Genomic DNA, 22,740 nt, shown 5'->3' with positions numbered 1-22,740 from the left:
AGAAGGCATCCCCTCTTTCGTCTTCAATCCATCGGTAACGTTACTTGGGGCTATATTTTTATTCACCACATGTTATGTGTTTTGCTTGGAGCGTCTTGTATCGTAGGAGTCTTTTATTTTTGTTGTGTCACAGTCTTCCTTGCTGCACACCTAGAGAGAGAGACATGCACTCACCGTGATTTTGTCGAGCTTCACTTATATCCTTTGGTTAGACAATTCAGCTCACATGTGCTTCACTTATATCTTTTGAGCTAGTTGATTTTGCTCTGTGTGCTTCACTTATATCTTTTAGAGCATGGAAGCGCTTGGCTTGGTAGTTGATCCATGCTATGATAGTAGTCTAAAAAGGGGTAGTTATCCAAAGGGATATGAAAACTTCCACCTTCATGTGCATTGAATAGTAAGAGAAGTTTGATTCCTCTCAATTAGTTCTGAGATGTGGTTGTGGTAATATTTAAGTTATGTTAGTATGGTGTTGTGGATCTAGAAATACTTGTGTTAAAGTTAGTGATTCTCGTAGCATGCACGTATAGTGAACCGCTATGTGATGAAGTCTGAGCATGATTAGTCTATTGATTGTTATCCTTTGTGTGGCGGTCGGGATCGTGCGATGGTTTATACCTACCAACCCTTCCCCTAGGAGTATGCATTGAATGCTTTGTTTAGATTACTACTAAAACTTTTGCAACAAGTATATGAGTTCTTCATGACTAATGTTGAGTCCATGGTTTAGATGCACTTTCACCTTCCACCATCACTATCTTCTTTAGTGTCGTGCAACTTTCGCCGGTGCACAAAACACACCATATAGCCTCCCTCAAAACAGCCACCATACCAACCTACAATGGCTTTTTCAAAGTCATTCTGAGATATATTGCCATGCAACTACCACCATGACATGTGCCACAGCTTCTACATTGCCATTGCATGATCTTAAGATAGCTAGCATGATATTTCCATTAATATCTATGCCATGCTAGATCATTCTCACGGTACACTACCGAAGGCATTCCATATAGAGTCATCATTGCTCTAAGTTTTGAGTTGTAAGTGTGATGATCATCACTGATGGAGCATTGTCCCATGTGAGGAAATAAAAGAGGCCAGCGAAGCCCATATACAAAAAAGAGGCCAAAGATGCCCACCAAAAAAAAGAGGCCAAAGAGCCCACCAAAAAAAGGAGAGAAAAAGAGAGAAGGGACAATGCTACTATCCTTCCACACTTGTGCTTATTAAGCACCATCATCTTCATGATTGAGAGTCTCTCGTTTTGTCACCACCATATAGCTAGTGGGAAATTTTCATTATATAACTTGGCTTGTATATTCTAATGACAGGCTTCCTCAAAATTGCCTTAGGTCTTCGTGAGCAAGCAAGTTGGATGCACACCCACTAGTTTTCTTTAAGATCTTTCACATACTCTTAGCTCTAGTGCATCATTCGTATGGCAATCCCTACTCATTCACATTGATATCTATTGATGAGCATCTCCACAGCTCATTGATATGCCTAGTTAATGTGACCATCTTCTCCTTGTTTGTCTTGCAACCTCCATCACACTCCATTCCACTTATAGTGCTAAAGCCATGGCTCACGCTCGTGTATTGCGTGAGAGTTGAAAAGGTTTGAAAAAGTAAAAGTATGAAAACAATTACTAGGACAATACTGAGGTTGTGCATGATTTAAATTCGTTGTGCAAGGATAATAGAGCATAGCTAGACTATATGATTTTGTAGGGAGAACTTTCTTTTGGCCTTGTTATTTTGAAAGTTCATGATTACCTTGCTAGTTTGCTTGAATTATTATTGTCTCCACTTCAATAGCAAACTATTGTTTTGAATCTAATGGATCTGAACATTCATGTCACATAAGAGGAGTTACAAAGGACATCTATGCTAGGTAGCATGAAAGCATCAAAAATTCATTCTTTATCACTTCCCTACTCGAAGACGAGCAGGAGTTAAGCTTGGGGATGCTTGATACGTCTCAAACGTATCTATAATTTTTGAGTTGTAAGTGTGATGACCATCATTGATGGGGCATTTTCCCATGTGAGGAAACAAAAGCGGCCAGCGAAGCCCATTTACAAAAGAGGCCAAAGATGCCCACAAAAAAAGAGGCCAAAGAGCCCACCAAAAAAATGAGAAAAAAAGAGAGAAGGGACAATGCTACTATCCTTCCACACTTGTGCTTATTAAGCACCATGATCTTCATGATTGAGAGTCTCTCGTTTTTTCACCACCATATAGCTAGTGGGAAATTTTAGTTATATAACTTGGCTTGTATATTCCAATGAGAGGCTTCCTCAAAATTGCCTTAGGTCTTCGTGAGCAAGCAAGTTGGATGCACACCCACTAGTTTTCTTTAAGAGCTTTCACATACTCTTAGATCTAGTGCATCATTTGTATGGCAATCCCTACTCATTCACATTGATATCTATTGATGAGCATATCCATAGCTCATTGATATGCCTAGTCAATGTGACCATCTTCTCCTTGTTTGTCTTGCAACCTCCACCACACTCCATTCCACTTATAGTGCTAAAACCATGGCTCACGCTCATGTATTGCATGAGAGTTGAAATTTTTTGAGAAAGTAAAGGTGTGAAAACAATTACTTGGCCAATACCGAGGTTGTGCATGATTTAAATTTGTTGTGCATGGATGATAGAGCATAGCCAGACTATATGATTTTGTAGGGATAACTTTCTTTTGGCCTTGTTATTTTGGAAGTTCATGATTACCTTGCTAGTTTGCTTGAAGTATTATTGTCTCCACGTCAATAGAAAACTATTGTTTTGAATATAATGGATCTGAACATTCACGTCACATAAGAGGAGTTACAAAGGACATCTATGCTAGGTAGCATGAAAGCATCAAAAATTCATTCTTTATCACTTCCCTACTCGAGGACGAGCGGGAGTTAAGCTTGGGGATGCTTGATACGTCTCAAACGTATCTATAATTTTTGATGGTTTCACGCTGTTATCTTGTCAACTTTGGATGTTTTATATATCTTTTTTGGGACTAACTTATTAATTCAGTGCCAAGTGCCAGTTCCTGTTTTTTCTGTGTTTTTGACTCTTTTCAGATCTGATTTTGGAACGGAGTCCAAACAGAATAAAATCTCCGAAATAAATTTTTCCAGAACAGAAGAAGATCGGGGGACTTGAGGGCCAAGGAAGGAGAGCCACATGGGCCCACAAGCCCTGTAGCCGCCACCAGGGGGGCGGCGGCTACCAGGCTTGTGGGCTCCCTAGCGCTCCCCTACCCTATCTCTTTGGCCTATAAATTCCCTAAAATCCCATTAAAATCAGGGCATCCACGAAAACACTTTTCCGCCGCCGCAAGCTTCCGTTTCCGCAAGATCTCATCTGGAGACCCTTCCCGGTGCCCTGCCGGAGGGGACTTTGGAGTTGGATGGCTTCTACATCAACATCATCGCCTCTCCAATGACTCATGAGTAGTCCACTTCAGACCTACGGGTCCGTAGTTAGTAGCTAGATTGCTTCTTCTCTCTCTTGGATCTTCAATACAAAGTTCTCCATGATCTTCATGGAGATCTATCCGATGTAATCTTCTTTGGCGGTGTGTTTGTCGAGATCCGATGAATTGTGGATTTGTGATCAGATTATCTATGAATTATATTTGAGTCTTTGCTGATTCCTTATATGCATGATTTGATATCCTTGTAAGTCTCTTCGAGTCTTGGGTTTTGTTTGGCCAACTAGATCTATGATTCTTGCAATGGGAGAAGTGCTTGGTTTTGGGCTCATACCATGCGGTGACCTCTCCCAGTGATAGAAGGGGCAGAAAGGCACGCATCTTGTTGTTGCCATCAAGGGTAACAAGATGGGATTTTATCATAGATATGAGATTGTCCATCTACATCATGTCATCTTGCTTAAGGCGTTACTCTGTTCTTATGAACTTAATACACTAGATGCATGCTGGATAGCGGTCGACGTGTCGAGTAATAGTAGTAGATGCAGAAAGTATCGGTCTACTTGTTTTGGACGTGATGCCTATAGATATAATCATTGCCATAGATAACGTCACGACTTTGCGCGGTTCTATCAATTGCTCGACAGTAATTCCATGACCCACCGTCTACTTGCTTTTATGAGAGAAGCCACTAGTGAACACCACGGCCCCCAGGTCTATTCACAACTATCGTTTCCACTTTCTCTTTTACTTTGATTTGTTTACTTTTTTGCTTTCAGTTCTCACTTTGCAAACAATCTATTAGGGATTGACAACCCCTTCATAGCGTTGGGTGCAAGCTCTTTGTGTTTGCGCAGGTACTTGTGACTTGACGCGAGCCTCCCACTGGATCGATACCTTGGTTCTCAAACTAAGGGAAATATTTACCGCCGCTGTGGTACATCACCCTTTCCTCTTCAAGGGAACACCAACGCAAGGCTCCAAGGCCGCGGGGAAATCCTTTGCATATTTTCCAAGGAAGTCCCTATAGGCGTAGCCCGTGACAAAAGGATTCCTGGCGCCGTTGCCAGGGAAGGCCTGTTGTCGTAGTAGCAATGTTCCATCTCCTGTAAAAGGATTAGCCAGCAGTTTCTCAAGCATACCCGAAGGAAATTCATAGCAAATAATTTCAGTAGGTGCAGAAGGTTGAGGAGCAACTCCTTGTGCTTCCGTTCGAGGTCAAGATACCCCAAACAAGCTCCTCAAAGGATTAGTTTCCATAGTAACAAGTGACAATAAATTTCAGCACACTATATAAATATTTCCTTACCAAATTTCACATACCAAAGGTTCTTCACTCCCCGGCAACGGCGCCAAAAAAGAGTCTTGATGACCCACAAGTGTAGGGGATCTATCTTAGTCCTTTTGATAAGTAAGAGTGTCGAACCCAATGAGGAGCAGAAGGATCTCACAAGTGGTTTTCAGCAAGGTATTCTCTGCAAGCACTGAAATTATCGGTAACAGATAGTTGTGTGATAAGATGATTCATAGAAAGTAGCAAGTAACAAGTAGCAAAGGTGAAGCAAAGTGGCCCAATCCCTTTTGTAGCAAGGGACAAGCCTGGAAAAACTCTTATAGGAGGTAAAGCGCTCCCGAGGACACACAGGAATTTTTGTCAAGCTAGTTTTCATCATGTTCATATGATCCGCGTTCGCTACTTTGATAGTTTGATATGTGGGTGGACCGGTGCTTGGGTGCTTTTCTTACTTGGACAAACCTCCCACTTATGATTAACCCCTCTCTCAAGCATCGGCAACTACCGAAGAAGAATTAAGACAAAGTCTAACCATAGCATTAAACTAGTGGATCCAAATCAGCCCCTTACGAAGCAACGCATAAACTAGAGTTTAAACTTCTGTCACTCTAGCAACCCATCATCTACTTGCTACTTCCCAATGCCTTCCTCTAGGCCCAAATAATGGTGAAGTGTTATGTAGTCGACGTTCACATAACACCACTAGAGGAAAAACAACATACAACGCATCAAAATATCCAACGAATACCAAATTCACATGACTACTTATAGCATGACTTATCCCATGTCCTCAGGAACAAAAGTGACTACTCACAAAGCATAGTAATATTCATGACCAGAGAGGTATTGAATATCATAAAGGATATGAACATATAATCTTCCACTGAGTAATCCAACTAGAATCAACTACAAAGAGTAATTAACACTACTAGCAACCTTACAAGTACCAATCGAAGTCGCGAGACGGAGATTGGATACAAGAGATGAACTAGGGTTTGGAGATGAGATGGTGCTGATGAATATGTTGATGGTTATGAGTCCCCTCCTATGAGAGGAGCGTTGGTGATGACGATGGCGACGATTTTCCCCTCTGGGAGGGAAGTTTCCCCGGCTGGACGACCCAGCCGGAGCTCTAGATTGGTTCTGCTCAAGTTCCGCTTCGTGGCGGCGACGATTCCTCCCGAAAGCCTCCTCTTGATTTTTTTTCTGGAACGAAATCCTCCTTATAGCAAAAGAGGGGGGCCAGAGGGCCAACTGGGAGCCCACAAGCCCCCTAGGCGCGGCCAGGGGGGTAGGCTGTGCTTAGCAGGCTTGTGGCCTCCTGGTGGCTCCCCTCTGGTACTTCTTCCGCCCGGAATTTTTTTATAAATTCCAAAATAAATCCTCGTTTATTTTTACGGATTTTGGAGTTGCGCAGAATAGGTATCTCAAACTTGCTCCTTTTTTAGGCCAGAATTCCAGCTGCCGGCATTCTCCCTCTTCATGTAAACCTTGCAAAATAAGAGAGAAAAGGCATAAGTATTGTACCATGAAGTGCAATAACAGCCTATAAAGCGATAAATATCAACATAAAAGCATGATGCAAAATGGATGTATCACTTGCTACCCCTACTGTGTCACTGGGTGAGGACACTACAAGATTGAACCCAAAACTAAGAACTTCTCCCATTGCAAGAATTACCAATCTAGTTGGCCAAACCAAACTAATAACTCGAAGAGACTTGCTAAGATATGAAATCATGCATATAAGAATTCAGAAGAGATTCGAATAATAGTCATGGATAATCTGAACATAAACTCACAATTCATCGGATCTCGACAAACACACTGCAAAATAGTATTACATGGGATAGATCTCCATGCAGATCTTGGAGAACATGGTATTACATGGGAAGAAACCATCTAGCTATTAGCTATGGACCCATAGGTCTTTGGTGAACTGCTCACACATCATCGGAGGGGCAATGGAGTTGATGTAGATGCCCTCTGTGATCAATCCCCTCTCCGGCAGATTACCGGAAAAGGCTCCCAGATTGGATCTCACGGGGACAGAGGCTCTCAGCGACGGAACAGTATTTTCATGTCTCTCATTAGCGATGGGGGAATATTTGGGAATTTATAGGCCTAAGAATAGGGTTAGGAGACCTGCAAGGGACCCACAAGCCAAGGGCGCTCCCCCTAGGCGCACCCTGCAGGCTTGTGGCCTCCCCGTAGGTGTCCTGCCCCCTACTCCAAGTCTTCTGGGTTTCTTCCGGTCCAAGAAAAATCATTCGAGAGTTTTATTCCATTTGGACTCCGTTTAATATTCCTTATCTGCAATACTCAAAAACATGGCAAAAATAGAAACTGAAACTAGGCTCCAGATTAATAGGTTAGTCCCAAAAATAATATGAAATAGCATATTAATGCATATAGAACATCCAAAACAGATAATATAATAGCATGGAACAATAAAAAATTATAGATGGAGACGTATGAAGCATCCCCAAGCTTAATTCCTGCTAGTTTCGAGTAGGTAAATGATAGAAAACAGAGTTTTTGATGTGGAACGCTACCTAACATATTTGTCCTTGTAATATTCTCTATTGTGGCATGAATATTGAGATCCATAAGATTCAGAACAAATGTCTAATATTGACATAAAAACAATAATACTTCAAGCATACTAATAAGGCAATTGCTTCCTTTTGAAATAACATGGTGTTAGAAAGTTATCCCTACAAAATCATATGGTCTGGCTATGCTCCATCTTCACCACAGAAAGTATCTAAATCATGCACAACCCTGATGAACATCAAGCAATTGTTTCACACTTTTTATATTCTCAAACCTTTTCAGCTCTCACGCAATACATGAGTGTGAGCCATGCATATAGCACTATAGGTGGAATAGAGTATGGTGGAGGTTGCAAAAAAGGAGAAGATGGTCTCACATCAATTAGGCATATCAACGGGCTATGGAGATGCCCATCAATAGATATCAATGTGAGTGAGTAGGGATTGCCATGCAACAAATGCACTAGAGCAATAAGTGTATGAAAGCTCAAAAAGGAAACTAAGTGGTTGTGCAAAAGATGTAATTCCACTAGTTATATGAAAGTGACAAAATAGGAGACTCCCTATGAAGAACATGGTGCTACTTTGGAGCACAAGTGTTCAAAAGATAGTAGCATTGTCCCTTCTCTCTTTCTATCATTTTTTTCTTTTTTTCATTTTTTGGTGGGCTTCTTTGGCCTCTTTTATTTTTTTATGGGCTTCACTTGTCTCTTTTAGATTTTGTAAAGTCCGGAGACTCATCCCAACTTGTGAGGGAATCATAGCTTCCATCATCCTTTTCTCACATGGGACAATGCTCTAATAATGCAAATCATCACACTTTTATTTACTTACAACTCAAAGATTACAACTCGATATCTCGAACAAAATATGACTCTATAAGCAAAATGGAAGTGATGGTGCGTGTCATAAAAATGGGACGGTGGTGTTGCATGGCAATATATCTTGTAATGGCTACGAAAATGCCATAATAGGTAGATATGGTGGCTGTTTTGAGGAAAATATATGGTGGCTGTTTTGAGGAATGTGGGTTTAATGTACCGGCAAAAGTTGTGCGGTACTTAGAGAGGCTAGCAAAGGTGGAAGGGTAAAAGTGCGTATAATCCATGAACTCAACATTAGTCATAAAGAACTCACATAATTATTACAAAAGCCTATTAGTTATCGAAGCAAAGTATTAGATGCATGCTCCTAGGGGAAGGGTTGGTAGGAGTTAACCATCGCGCGATCCCGACTTCCACACAAAGGTTGACAATCATTAAACAAATCATGCTCCGACTTCATCACATAACGGTTCACCATACGTGCATGCTACGGGAATCACAAGCTTTAACACAAGTATTTCTTCTAATTCACAATTACTTACTAGCATGACTCTCATATTACATTTTCATATCTCAAAACTATATGCAAGGAATCAGACTTCTCATCATATTCAATGCACTTAATATGAAAGTTTTTTTATATCCCTCTTAGATGCCCTTTATATTAGGACTAAAATTCATAACCCAAACCATTTACCATGTTGTTTAAAGAAAACTCAAAATAATATAAGTGAGGTATGAGAGTTTAATAATTTCTATAAAAGACAAGACCGCCGAGCTCTAAAAGATATAAGTGAAGCACTAGAGCAACATTGCCTAGCTCAAAAGATATAAGTGAAGCACAAAGAGTATTTTAATAGATTCATGATTCAGCGTGTCTCTCTCAAAATATGTGTGCAGAAAGGATGATTGTGCAAACTAAAAAGTAAAGGCTCATATTATACAAGACGCTCCAAGCAAAACACATATCATGTGGTGAATAAAAATATAGCCTCAAGTAAATTTACGGATGGATTGAAGACGAAAGAGGGGATGCCTTCCGGGGCATCCCCAAGCTTAGGCTATTTGGTATCCTTGAATATGGTTTGGGGTGCCTTGGGAATACCCAAGCTTAGGCTCTTGCCACTCCTTATTTCATAGTCCATCAAGTCTTTACCCAAAACTTGAAAACTTCACAACACAAAACTCAACAGAAAACTCATGAGATCCGTTAGTATAAGAAAAATAAGTCACCACTTTAGGTACTGTTGTGCACTCATTATTTATTTATATTTATGTAATATTTACCGTATTCCAACTTATCCATGGTTCATACCCCCTGATACAACCCGTAGATTCATCAAAATAAGCAAACAACACAAAGAAACAGAATGTGTCAAAAACAAAATAGTCTGTAGCAATCTGTTTACTTCAAAGAATTCCTTAACAGCAAAAATTCGGAAAAATTAGGAAAATCTGGGAAATTTGTATATAAATGTTGTGTAATAAATTCAGATCAAAATCACGTTACAGTGAATTTACAAAAATCCTGGACTGAGAGCAGAAGTTTCTGTTTTTCAGCAAAATCAACTTGCAAACACCGTAGACCATCCCAAAGGTCTTGGCTCAAACACTAATTAAAACAACAAAACAGAATTATTACAGAGGTAATAATGTGTGCAGAACTTAGAAACATAAGAAAAAACAAAAGCATAAAAATAAAACTGGGTTGCCTCCCAACAAGCGCTACTGTTTAACGCCCCTAGCTAGGCATAACAATTTCAATGATGCTTGCATAAAGGAAGAACTAAAACATAAAGAGAGCATGATGAATCACATGGAAAGGATATTTAAGTCTAACCCACTTCCTATGCATAGGTATTTTGTGAGCAAACAAATTATGCGAACAAGAATCAATTAGCATAGGAAGGGAAAACAAGTATAACTTACAAATTTCCAACACATAGAGAAGAAACTTGATATTATTGCAATATGTAAAAGCATGTGTTCCTCTCTAATAGTAATTTTCAGTAGCATCATGAATAAATTCAACAATATAGCTATCACATAAAGCATTATTTTCATGATCCACATGCATAAAAGTCTTACAATCTTCCAAGGTAGTGGGATTAACATTAACTAAAGTCATGACCTCTCCAAACCCACTTTTATCAAAACATTCATAAGATTGAACACTCTCCAAATATGTGGGATTTTTTTACCTAATGTTGACACTCTTCCAAACCCACTTTCGATACTATTGCAAACATTATTATCAATAACATATTCATCATGAGGATTTAATAAATTTTCAAGATCATAAGAAGAGTCACCCCAATCATGATCATTACAATGAGTAATGGACATGACAAAATTTTCATCCCCAAGCTTGTAGTTTTGCATATCTTTAACATAATTGACATTAATAGAATTTATAGTAACGTCACTGGGATCATGCTTTTCATTCAAGGAAACATCGTGAATCACTTCATCACAATTTTTAGATTCAGAAATCTCAAGCAAAACATCATGGAAATAATCAAGTACACTCAACTCACTAGCAATTGCTTCATCATAATTGGGTCTCTTGAAAAGATTAGCAACTGGATGAGGATCCGTATCAATATATTTTTAGCAAGCAAAGATGCAAGCAAATAGAAGGCACATGGTAACACAAGTAGACAAAAAGATACCGGACGAGAAAAAGGCGAATAAAACGACAAATTGGTGAAGTGGCGGAGAGGAAAACGAGAGGCAAAAGGCAAATAATGTAAATGCAAGAGATGATATTGTGATGAGTATTTGGTAGGCTTGATCTTGCTATGTATCCTCCCGGCAACATCACCAGAAATCCTTCTTGCTACTTCTTGAGCTTGCGTTGGTTTTCCCTTGAAGAGGAAAGGGTGATGCAGCAAAGTAGATAAGTATTTTCCTTCAGTTTGTTGAGAACCAAGGTATCAATCTAGTAGGAGGAACAAGCAAGGCTCCAATCGTAGTACCTACACAAATAATCAAACTCTTGCACCCAACGCTAAAAAGGGGTTGCCAATCCCTTCAGAGTTATTTGCAAGGATGAGATATCATAGAGATAGATATAAAATATTGCAGAAACAAAAGTAAATAAATTGCAGCAAGATAATTTTGGTATTTTTGGTTTATAGATCTGAAAGTATAATATGGAAAATAGACCCGGGGGCCATAGGTTTCACTAGAGTCTTCTCTCATAAAGGAAAATAATACGATGGGCGAACAAATTACTGTCGAGCAATTAATAGAAAAGAGAATAATTATGAAGATATCCAAGACAATGATTATGCATATAGGCATCACGTACGTGTCAAGTAGACCGAAACGATTCTGCATCTACTACTATTACTCCACACATCGACCGACTCCTGCGTGCATCTAGAGTATTAAGTTCATAAAGAATGAAGTAATGCATTAAGTAAGATGACGTGATGTAGAGGGATAAACTCAAGAAATATGATGAAAACCCCATCTTTTTATCCTCGATGGCAACAATACAATACGTGCCTCGCTACCCCTACTATGTCATTAGGTGAGGACACCGCAAGATTGAACCCACAACTAAGCACTTCTCCCGTTGCAAGAATTACCAATCTAGTTAGCCAAACCAAACCAATAACCCAAAGAAACTTGCTAAGATATGAAATCATGGATATAAGAATTCATAAGGGATTCAAATAATATTCATAGATAATCCAAACTTAAACTCACAATTCATCGAATCTCGACAAACACACCGCAAACAAGTATTACATCGGATAGCTCTCCATGAAGATCATGTAGAACATGGTACTGAAGATCAAAGAGAGAGAAGAAGCCATCTAGATACTAGATATGGACCCATAGGTATGTGGTGAACTACTCACGCATCATCGGAGGGGCGATGGAGTAGATGTAGATGCCCTCCGTGATCAATTCCCTCTCCGGCAGATTACCGGAAAATGCTCCCTGATTGGATCTCACGGGAATAGAGGCTCTCGGCGGCGAAAAGTAATTGTGTGGCTCTCTTTAGCAATAGGGGATATTTGGGAATTTACAGGCCGAAGAATAGGGTTAGGAGACCTGCAGGGGACCCACAAGCCAGGGGGCGCGTCCCCCGTCCCTAGAGCGCGCCCAACAGGCTTGTGGCCTCCTGACAGGTGTCCTGCCCCCTACTCCAAGTCTTTTGGGTTTCTTCTGGTACAAGAAAAATCATTTCAGAGCTTTTATTCTGTTTGGACTCTGTTTAATATTCCTTATCTACAATACTCAAAAACATGAAAAAAACAGAAACTCACACTAGGCTCTAGATTAATTAGTTAGTCCCAAAAATAATATAAAACAACATATTAATGCATATAAAGCATCTAAAACATATAATATAATAGAATGGAACAATAACAAAATATAGATACGTTGGATACATACCAGATCCCTAACTGAAAGGGGGAGATATATAAAGAACTCTTATCTATACTGATGGGGGTGAAAATTTCAAGGAACCCTTATCAGAGATAAAAGAATCCAGGATCCCTTACTCTCAATGAATGATTACCCTCTAACCTTTTGGGAAATTAATGCCAAAGGGGGATTTAACAAACCTTCTAAATGATTATTACAGAAGGGCAGATCTACCAAATGGAAGATCTGCCATAGGGGGAGATACATCAAAACCTATACATTCAGGGGGAGAGCTACCATTAAGTGGCAGAGATATAGAAAATTTGATTGGAGTTTTATTGCCTACTTTGGATTGAACTTGTCTCACCCTGCCTACTCCCAATATCTACATGCTATGATTAAGGGGGAGAGGTAATCTTACATATTCATTGTGAGGGGAGAAAGTTCTAAATATCTATGCAGACATATCTATCATCAAATCCTATTTTCAACATGTCTTCAATATCTTGGTACTTCTGAAGCTCTTTGCATCTTTACAATAGAATACTATTGTGTTATCTAGCATTTGTTTCCCAATTGTACTCCTACTGCTAAGATGCTCAAGAACCTCAAGGTAAGTATATGCATCATATTCTTGTTCAAGAAGATCTCTTGTTTCTTACACATATTGTTTGGAAGGGTGAGTCTTGAACATGGAAATCCTTCATTCACATATGTTTGATGCATGTAGCCAAGATTCACAAGACTTGTTTATCCCTTCTATTATGTGTGTGCTCATGTAGTCCAAAGCAAACATCTCTTAAAAGGGATTGCACACATTTAAGGGGAGCTTGTACTAGTCATGTATCTTTCAAAGCTGTCATACTCTAATGTCTATCTTTATTTAAATCTTTGATTGTATATCATCATCAATTACCAAAAAGGGGGGGATTGAAAGCACATATGCTCCCTTGGTGCTTTTGATAATTCATGACAACATACATTATCTCTTGGACTAACACTTTTACCTAGAATATTTCAGGAATAATCCACACAGAGCTTTGGCTAAAGGATTGTGAGGAGAAACCCTTTATGCAAGGAAAAGAATAGGATTGGCCAAGCTTCAAGCCAGAGGACTCTACGTTTTATATTTTTGAGAAATCACTTTTGAGTCCATAAGAAAGTCGACAGTATTAAAAGGGGGTAAGGTATTTATGATGAATTGGTTTCTCAAGTGCTTAGGGATAGCCACAAAAAATACTCATCATTTCTCTCACAAAAATATTTGTCCAAAGCCTTCACATCAAAATCGGTGAAAGAACCTTTGCCAAACCCTAATCTCTCGGTACCAGGAACTTCCATATCGGTGTCGCCGAAAGATAGTGAACAACTTTATGGTATGTCGATTTCAAGAATCAGAAATTCCGATTTTTGAAATCGGTCTCACCGAGAATTGGAAATTTCCCTAGGTCATCGAATAGGTACCACTGAGATTCCTATATCTGTCTCACCGAGAATTCGAAAGCTGCCATAGTTAGTGCAACTCCGTACCACCAAGATTCATTTCGGTGTCATCGAGTTGGGTAATAATATTGAAATGATTGGATTTTCGGAGATGCCTATATATACCTCTCCACCACCTCTCATTCGAGAGGAAGCACTTAGAACACACATACACTTGCCAGATCCATTTTTTGAGAGAGAGCCACCTACTCATGTGTTGAGATCAAGAGATTCCAATCCATACATTTGAAACTTGATCTCTAGCATTCCCAAGTTGCTTTCCACCAAATCAACCTCTCCTATCCATCCAAATCTGTGAGAGAGTGATTGAGTGTTAAGGAGCCTATGTTTTGAAGCACAAGAGCAAGGAGCTCATCGTTCTACCGCATCTATTACCTTTTGGAGGGTGGTCCCTCCTAGATTGTTTAGGTGTCGCTTGGAAGCCTCCTACTTTGTGTTGTGGAGTTGAACCAAGAAGTTTGTATGGGCAAGGAGATCACCTACTTCGTGAAGATCTACGTGAGTGAGGTTAGTCCTCTGTGGACGTAAGCCATGGTGGAATAGACAAGGCCCCTTCTTGGTGGACCCCTTGTGAGTGGAGCCCTCCATGGACTCTCGCATCCGTTACCCTCCGTGGGTTGAAGTCTCCAATAATGTGGATGTACGATAGCACCACTCATCGTAACCATGCCAAAAAATCACTGTGTTCATCTTTCTATTTGATCTTCCTAAAGTCTACCCATTACTTACATGTGCAATGTCTTTACTTTCCGCTGCCATATATGTCTACTACCATGTGTAGGGTGCACTAGACATGTTAGTATTGCTAAAAGCTGCCAACCAATAAAATCGGGAAAAGGCTAGGATTTTAATTTATGCAAGTAGTCTATTCACGCCGTCTAGACATCCCTTCTAGCGATCCCACAATTGTCTGATGAGGTGGCATACTTGCATGTTGAGATAAAATGTTTAGTGGGGGTTGTCTATTTAGATATAGAAGATACCCCTACAACCCTACTTGAGAGCCTAAACCACAAAGTGGAGGTGCACTATTATTATGGAAAACCTGAGGTAAGCCAAAGGTACGTTATATGGGATCTCTTAAGATGGATTAAACCTCTTGGTGTTGGTCCTTGGTTTATGGTGGGGGTTCTGACACAGCTGCGTGGCAAAATGAACATTTTACTCATCATAAGAGGTCTCCTAGGCTCATGGCTAATTTTCATGATGTTCTGTTGTATTGTAATTGATTTGCTTTAGGCTTTCAATGTGTTTTGTGAACGTATAATAGTAAGTAGGCGGGCAACAAGAATGTGAAGGTACGCCTTGACCATGTGGTGGCTTGCCCACTTTGGTCTTCTCTTTTCCCATGATGCAAGGTCTCCCATATTACATGTTCCAGGTTTGACAAATTCCCTATTTTTATTGAGTTGATGGGTAAGGTGGTAGGTGGTAGGTTTATTAAATAGCTAAATATGATATGAATCCTATTGGAAGAGGGAAGGTGAAGTTTTGGATGAACATATTAATGCTTGTTGGAAAATAGGGTCAAATATTAAGGACTTGAAAGATGCTTCCAATAATTTAGACAACTTATGAAACCTTTTCATGGCTGGAGTCGGGTGCATATTTGGTATATGCCAAAGAGAACTTGATTTTGCTCGGAAGAGAATAAACATATAAATGATCATTCTGCTTTGATCAAGGAAGAATTTTTTATGGAAGCGAAGATCTCGTTTGGGCAAATGAAAGGGGGACTATAATACAAAATATTTTCAGCAGAAGGCTACTTGGAGGGCGAAGATTTTTTTTTTTTCTATTTTTACCCTTAGAAAGAATGATGATTGTCTCACGAAAAATCTGAAGGATATGAAATGCATCACAAATTTATTCTTTAAACAACTTTATTCTTGTGATGCTTCGGTTGATGTGTCCCACATTATTTCACTTGTTAAACCCCTTGTGACGGATAATATAAATGATGATATGTGCAAACCTTTTACGAAACAAGAAATAAGTGATCATATATTTCAAATTGGACTGTTAAAAGCCCTGGTACTGGATGATTTTCATGTGAGGTGTTTCCGGAGAAATTGGGGTTTGACCAGAGATGATATTGTCAAGGTTGTACAACATGTTCTCATTTTTTGGAATTATGTCCGAGGAGGGGGGTGTAATAATACAACTATTGTTCTCATCCCAAAGATTAGGAATCCTCAATCATTTAAAATATTGCAAGCCAACTATTTTTTGCAATGTTATCTACAAGATCATCTTCAAGTGTCTTGTAAACAGACTAAGACCACTACTATATGCATGGTATGATATCCCCTTCTCAAAGTGCATTTAATCCGTGAAGGTTAATCTTTGGACTTTGATAATGCTCTCATCGATTTTGAATGAATGCATTCGTTAAGTATGCTCTAATATTTAAGAAGGGAATATTGTGCTTATAAGCTGGACCTTGCCAAAGCCTATGATTGCGTGGATTGAATTTTTTTTACAATGTATGATGGGGGCTTTGGGTTTTGTGCTGTGATGGGTTTACTGGATTATGACGTGTGTTACTCCAGTCAAATTTGCAGTACGGCTTAATGGTCAATTGTTGGAGCCATTTTCTCCTTCATGGGGGCTTAGGTGGGGAGGTCCTTTATCTTCAAAGTTGTTCCTTTTTTTTGCTTAGGCACTCTCTATGCTCCTCAATGACGCATGTGCTAAGGGGGCTCTGAAGGAATTTCGTTTGAATAGACAAGCTCCTGGTATATCTCACTTATTATTTGCATATGACAGTCTATTATTTTTTAAGGACAATTATTGGCCCTCTTACATGGCCAAACACGACGCTATTCAGTTGGATTTATTGTGGATTATGTTGGAAATATGCCCTAGAGGCAATAATAAATTGGTTATTATTATATTTCCTTGTTCATGATAAGCGTTTATTATCCATGCTAGAATTTTATTGATTGGAAACTCAAATACATGTGTGGATACATAGACACCACATTATCCCTAGTGAGCCTCTAATTGACTAGCTCATTGATCAAAGATGGTAAAGGTTTCCTGGCCATAGACAAGTGTTGTCACTTGATAACAGGGTCACAACATTAGGAGAATGATGTGATGGACAAGACCCAAATTATGAATGTAGCATATGATTTTGTTAGTTTATTGCTATTGTATTTTGCATGTCAATGTATTTGTTCCTATAACCATGAGATCATGCAAATCCCGGACACCGAAGGAATATCTTATGTGTATCAAACGTCGCAACTTAACTGGGTGACTATAAAGGTTCTCTACAGTTATATCCGAAAGGTGTGTGTTGAGTTGGCGTGAATTGAGACTGGGATTTATCACTCCATATGACGGAGAGGTATCTCGGGGCCCACTCGGTAAGACAACATCACAATAAGCCTTGCAAGACATTTGACTAATGGGTTAGTCACGGGGTCTAGTATTACAGAACGAGTAAAGAGACTTTCCGTTAAAAATATTGAACTAGGTATGGAGATACCGATGAAAGAATCTTGGGCAAGTAACATATCGAAGGACAAAGGGAACAACATACGGGATTAACTGAATCCTTGACATATACGTTCAACCGATAAAGATCTTCGTAGAATATGTAGGAGCCAATATGGGCATCCAGTTCCCGCTATTGGTTATTGATTGGAGAGTGTCTCACGTCATGTCTACATAGTTCTCAAACCCGCAGGGTCTGAACACTTAAGGTTCGGCGACATTTTGGTATTATTGAGTCATGTATGTTGGTGACCGAAAGTTGTTCAGAGTACCGGATGATATCCCAAATGCCATGAGGAGCTTCGGAATGGTCCGGAGGTAAATATTGATATATAGGAATGTTGCATTTCGCTTCCAGAAAGTTTTGGGGAATTACCGGTAAAGTACTTGGAGTGACGAATGGGTTCCGGGGTTTTACTGGGAGGGGCCACCCACCCGGGAGGGAACCTAATAGGCCTAAAGGTGGTGTACCAACCCTTAGTGGGCTGCTGCGGCTAGCCCAATAAGGCTATTTTGGCCAAGGAGCAAAAGAAGGGAAAATGGAAAAAGGGAAGGAGGAGACAAGATGGAATCCTACTAGGAGTAGGATTGGAGGTGGACTCCTCGACCTCTTCTCCACTTCGTCCGAACCCTTAGGGTTTTTTGTGGCTGCGTCCTCCCCTCCCTCCCTCCTATATATACTAGAGGATTTGACCCCCAGCCCTAACCTGAATAAGCCATGGCTGCTCTCTCTCTCTCTAGATCGTTTTCTCCTCTAGATAATTAGTTCCACATAGATTAGCGAAGCCGTGCTGAATTAGTTTACCACCACCACCAGGCCGTCGTGCTGGAGAACTCATCTACCTCTCCTCCCCTCTTGCCGAAACAAGAAGGCGGTGATCGTCATCGAGGTGTACGCGTGCTGAACGTGGAGGTGCCATCCGTTCGACACTAGATCGGGATGTGATCGCGACACGGATCATGATGATATCGCGGGACGAGCTGCGATTTGGATCGCGAAGATGTTCCACTACATCAACCGTGTTATATACTACTTTCCCTTAGCGATATACAAAGGTATGCAGATTCACTCTCCCCTCTTGTAGATGATCATCACCATGGATAGGTATTGCGTGTGCATAGGAAAGTTTTTGTGTCCCATGCAACGTTCTCCAAAAGTGGCATCATGAGCTAGGTTCATGCGTAGATGACATCTCGAGTAGAACACAAAAGAGTTTGTGGGCGTTGATGTTCAATTTGCTGCCCTCCTTAGTCTTTTTTTGATTGGGCGGTTTTGTTGGATTGAAGCGGCCCATACCAACATTACTCGTACGATTACGAGAGACCGGTTTCATCGACTAACATGCAAAATGTTGCATAAAGATGACTGGCGGGTGTCTGTTTCTTCAACTTTTGTTGAATCAGATTTGACTAAGGCGGTCCTTGGAGAAGGTTAAATAGCAACTTGCATATCACCGTTGTGGATTTGCATAAGTAAGATGCGATCATACTAGATACCCATAGCAGCCACGTAAAATTTGCAACAACAAATTAGAGGACATCTAACTTGTTTTTGCAGGGTAAGCATGTGATGTGATATGGAGAAAGACATGATATGATATATTGGATGTATGAGATGATCATGTTGTAATAGTTAAATATCGACTTGCACGTCAATGCTACGGCAACCGGCAGGATCCATAGGGTTGTCTTTAATTATTTTGCGCTTGGAGATGCTTTGCTTTATCACTAGTAGTAGCTTTAGTAGTAATAGCATAGTTAGAGCAACAACCTCGATGGCAGCACAATGATGGAGATCATGGTGTGGCCCAGGTGACGATGGAGAACATGTCGATGCTTTGGTGATGGAGATCAAGAAGCACGAGTTCATGGCCATATCATGTCACTTATGATTTGCATGTGATGTTAATCCTTTTATGCACCTTGTTTTGCTTAGTACGAAGGTAGAATTATAAGGTGATCCCTCACTAAAATTTCGAGATAAATTTGTGTTCTTCTTGACTGTGCAACGTGGCGACAGTTCGTCGTTTCGAGACACCACGTGATGATCGGGTGTGATAGACTCTACGTTCACATACAACGGGTGCAGAATAGTTGCACACGCAGAACACTCGGGTTAAACTTGACGAGCCTAGCATGTATAGACATGGCCTCAGAACACAAGAGACCGAAAGGTCGAGCATGACTCATATAGTGGATATGATAAACATGGAGATCTTCAACATTGAAGCTAAACTCAACTCACGTGATGATCGGAGTTGAGTTAGTGAATTTGGATCATGCGACACTCGAATGACTAGAAGGATGTCAATTTGAGTGGGAGTTCTTAAGTAATATGATTAATTGAGCTAATTATCATGAACGTTCTCAAAAGGTCTTTGCAAATTATGTTGTAGCTTGCGCTATAGCTCTACTATTTTTGATATGTTCCTAGAGAAAATTTAGTTGAAAGATGATAGTAGCAATTACGCGGACTGGGTCCGTAAACTGAGGATTGTCCTCATTGCTGCACAAAAGGCTTATCTCCTTAATGCATTGCTCCGTGTGCTAAACCCCGAGCGTCGTCTTTAGATGTTGCGAATATCTGACATACATGTTCTTTATGACTACATGATAGTTCAGTGCATAATGCTTAAACGGCTTAGAATTGAGGCGTCGAAGATGTTTGGAACGTCACGAGACATGTGAGATGTTCCGAGAGATGAAATTGGGATTTCAGGCTCGTTTCCGTGTTGAGAGGTATAAGACCTCCGATAAGATTCTTTGTCTACAAGTAAGGGAGAGAAGCTCAATCATTGAGCATGTGCTCAGATTGTGTGGGCACTACAATTGCTTAAATCGAGTGGGAGTTAACCTTCCAGATAATATAGTGATTGACATAGTTCTCCAAAGTCACTGCCACTAATCTACAAAGCTTCGTGATGAACTATAGCATATCAGGGATAGAGATGATTATCCTTGAGCTATTCCCGGTGGTTGACACTGCGTAAGTAGAAATCAAGTAGGAGCATCAATTGTTGATGGTTAGTGAAACCACTAGTTTCGAGACGGGCAAGGGCAAGAAGGAATACTTCATGAATGGCAAACCAGTTGTCGCTCTAGTGAAGGAACCCAAGGTTAAACCCGAACCTGAGACTAAGTGCTTCTAATATGAGGGGAACACTCACTGAAGGGGCACTACACTTAATGCTTGGTAGATGAGAAGGCTGGCAAAGTCGCCGAAAGTATATTGGATATACATGATATTGTTGTGTACCTTACTATTACTCCTAGTAGCACCGGGGTATAAGATACCGGTTCGGTTGCTAAGTGTTAGTAACTCGAAATAAAAGCTACGGAATAAACGGAGACTAGCTAAAGGCGAGGTGACGATGTGTGTTGGAAGTGTTTCCAAAGTTGATGTGATCACCATAGCACGCTACCTCTACTTTCGAGATTAGTGTTGAACCTAAATGTTGTTTGGTGTTTGCGTTTTGCATGAACATAATTGGATTGTGTTTATTGCAATACGGTTATTCATTTGAAGACAACAATGGTTATTCTGTTTACTTGAATAATACCCTCAATGGTCATGCACCAAATTTGAATGGTGTATTGAATCTTGATCGTAGTATTACACATGTTCATAATATTTGATGCCAAAAGATACAAAGTGGTAATGATAGTACCACTTACTTGTGGCACTGCTGCTTGAGTCATATTGGTATCAAACTCATAAAGAAGCTCCATACTGATGGATCTATGAATTCACTCGTTTTGAAACGTTTGAGGCATGTGAACCATGTCTATTGGTATAAACGCATGAAGAAACTCCATGCAGATGGATCGTTTAGACTCACTTGATTTTGAATCACTTGAGACATGCAAATCATGCCACATGGGCGAGATGACTGAAGGCCTTGTTTTCAATGAGATGGAACAAGAAAGTAACTTGTTGGAAGTAATGCATTTTGATGTGTGCAGTCCAATGAGTGCTGAGGCACGCAGTGGACACTACTAGGAAAAGGGCCATAGACGATATAGACACTAATGGCGCACCAGACAAGTAGTGCGCCACTACTATATAGCAGGGGGGCACCATGTGCAGGTGTGCCATTAGTGTGATGGACACTAATGGCGCACTACACACTCGGTGCGCCACTACTATAATTTTTTTTGCAAAATTACTAATGGCGCACCGGGCAGAGTGCGCCATTACTAGTTTAACTGGTAATGGCGCACCACTCACCCAGTGCGCCACTACTATTTTTTTTTGCAAAACTACTAATGGCGCACCACCAACGGGTGCGCCATTAGTAACTAGGGTTACTAATGGCGCACCACCTCGGGATGCGCCATTGATATACAAAAAAAGTATTACTAATGGCGCACCGCCTGGGGATGCGCCATTGCTATCACCCCCGCTAAAATCCCCAGGCCAGTCCCCGCGCGACCCCTGTGCCCGTATCGACCAAGTCGAGCTCGCTCTCCCCCGTATCCCTCCCCTTCTCCTGCTCTCCCTCCCAGTGGCGACCACCTCGTCGGCGGCGAGCCTAGCCCGACGCCCTCCTCGATGGCGTCGACCTCCCCGCATGGCCCCTGGGTTAGTCTCCTTCCCTTCTCCTCCGCCCTCCCTCCCTCTCCCGCTCGTCCCCATGGCCCAAGGGGGGCTGGCGACCTAGGTCCACCTCTCGTCCTCCCCTCTCAATAAACTTACGGCTAAAAGTTCCTAGTAGGGGATATCGTTATGTTCTTACTTCACACATGATTTGAGTAGGTACTCGTATATTTACTTGATGAAACACAAGTCTGAATTATTGAAAGGTTCAAGTAATTTGAGAGTGAAGTTAAAGATCCTTGTGACAGGAGGATAAAATGTCTACAATATGATCGTCGAGATGAATATCTGAGTTGCAAGTTTGGTACACATTTAAGACAATGTGGAAATTGTTTCACTACAAATGCCACCGGGAACACCATGGTGTGATGGTGTGTCCGAATGCCATAGCTGCGCCCTATTTGATATGGTGCATACTATGATGTCTCTTATCGAATTGCCACTATCGTTTTTGGGTTAGGCATTAGAGACAACCGCATTCACTTTAAATAGGGCACTAGGTAATACCGTTGAGATGACACTTAATGGACTGTGGTTTCGAGAAACCTAAGTTGTCGTTTCTTAAAAGTTTGGGTCTGCGATGCTTATGTGAAAAAGATTCAGCCTGATAAGCTCAAACCCAAAGCGGATAAAT

The sequence above is a fragment of the Hordeum vulgare genome, chromosome 7H (genome assembly GCF_904849725.1).
Source record: "Hordeum vulgare subsp. vulgare chromosome 7H, MorexV3_pseudomolecules_assembly, whole genome shotgun sequence".
Classification (NCBI taxonomy): Eukaryota; Viridiplantae; Streptophyta; class Magnoliopsida; order Poales; family Poaceae; genus Hordeum; species Hordeum vulgare.
Note: the sequence above shows the minus strand (reverse complement) of the source record.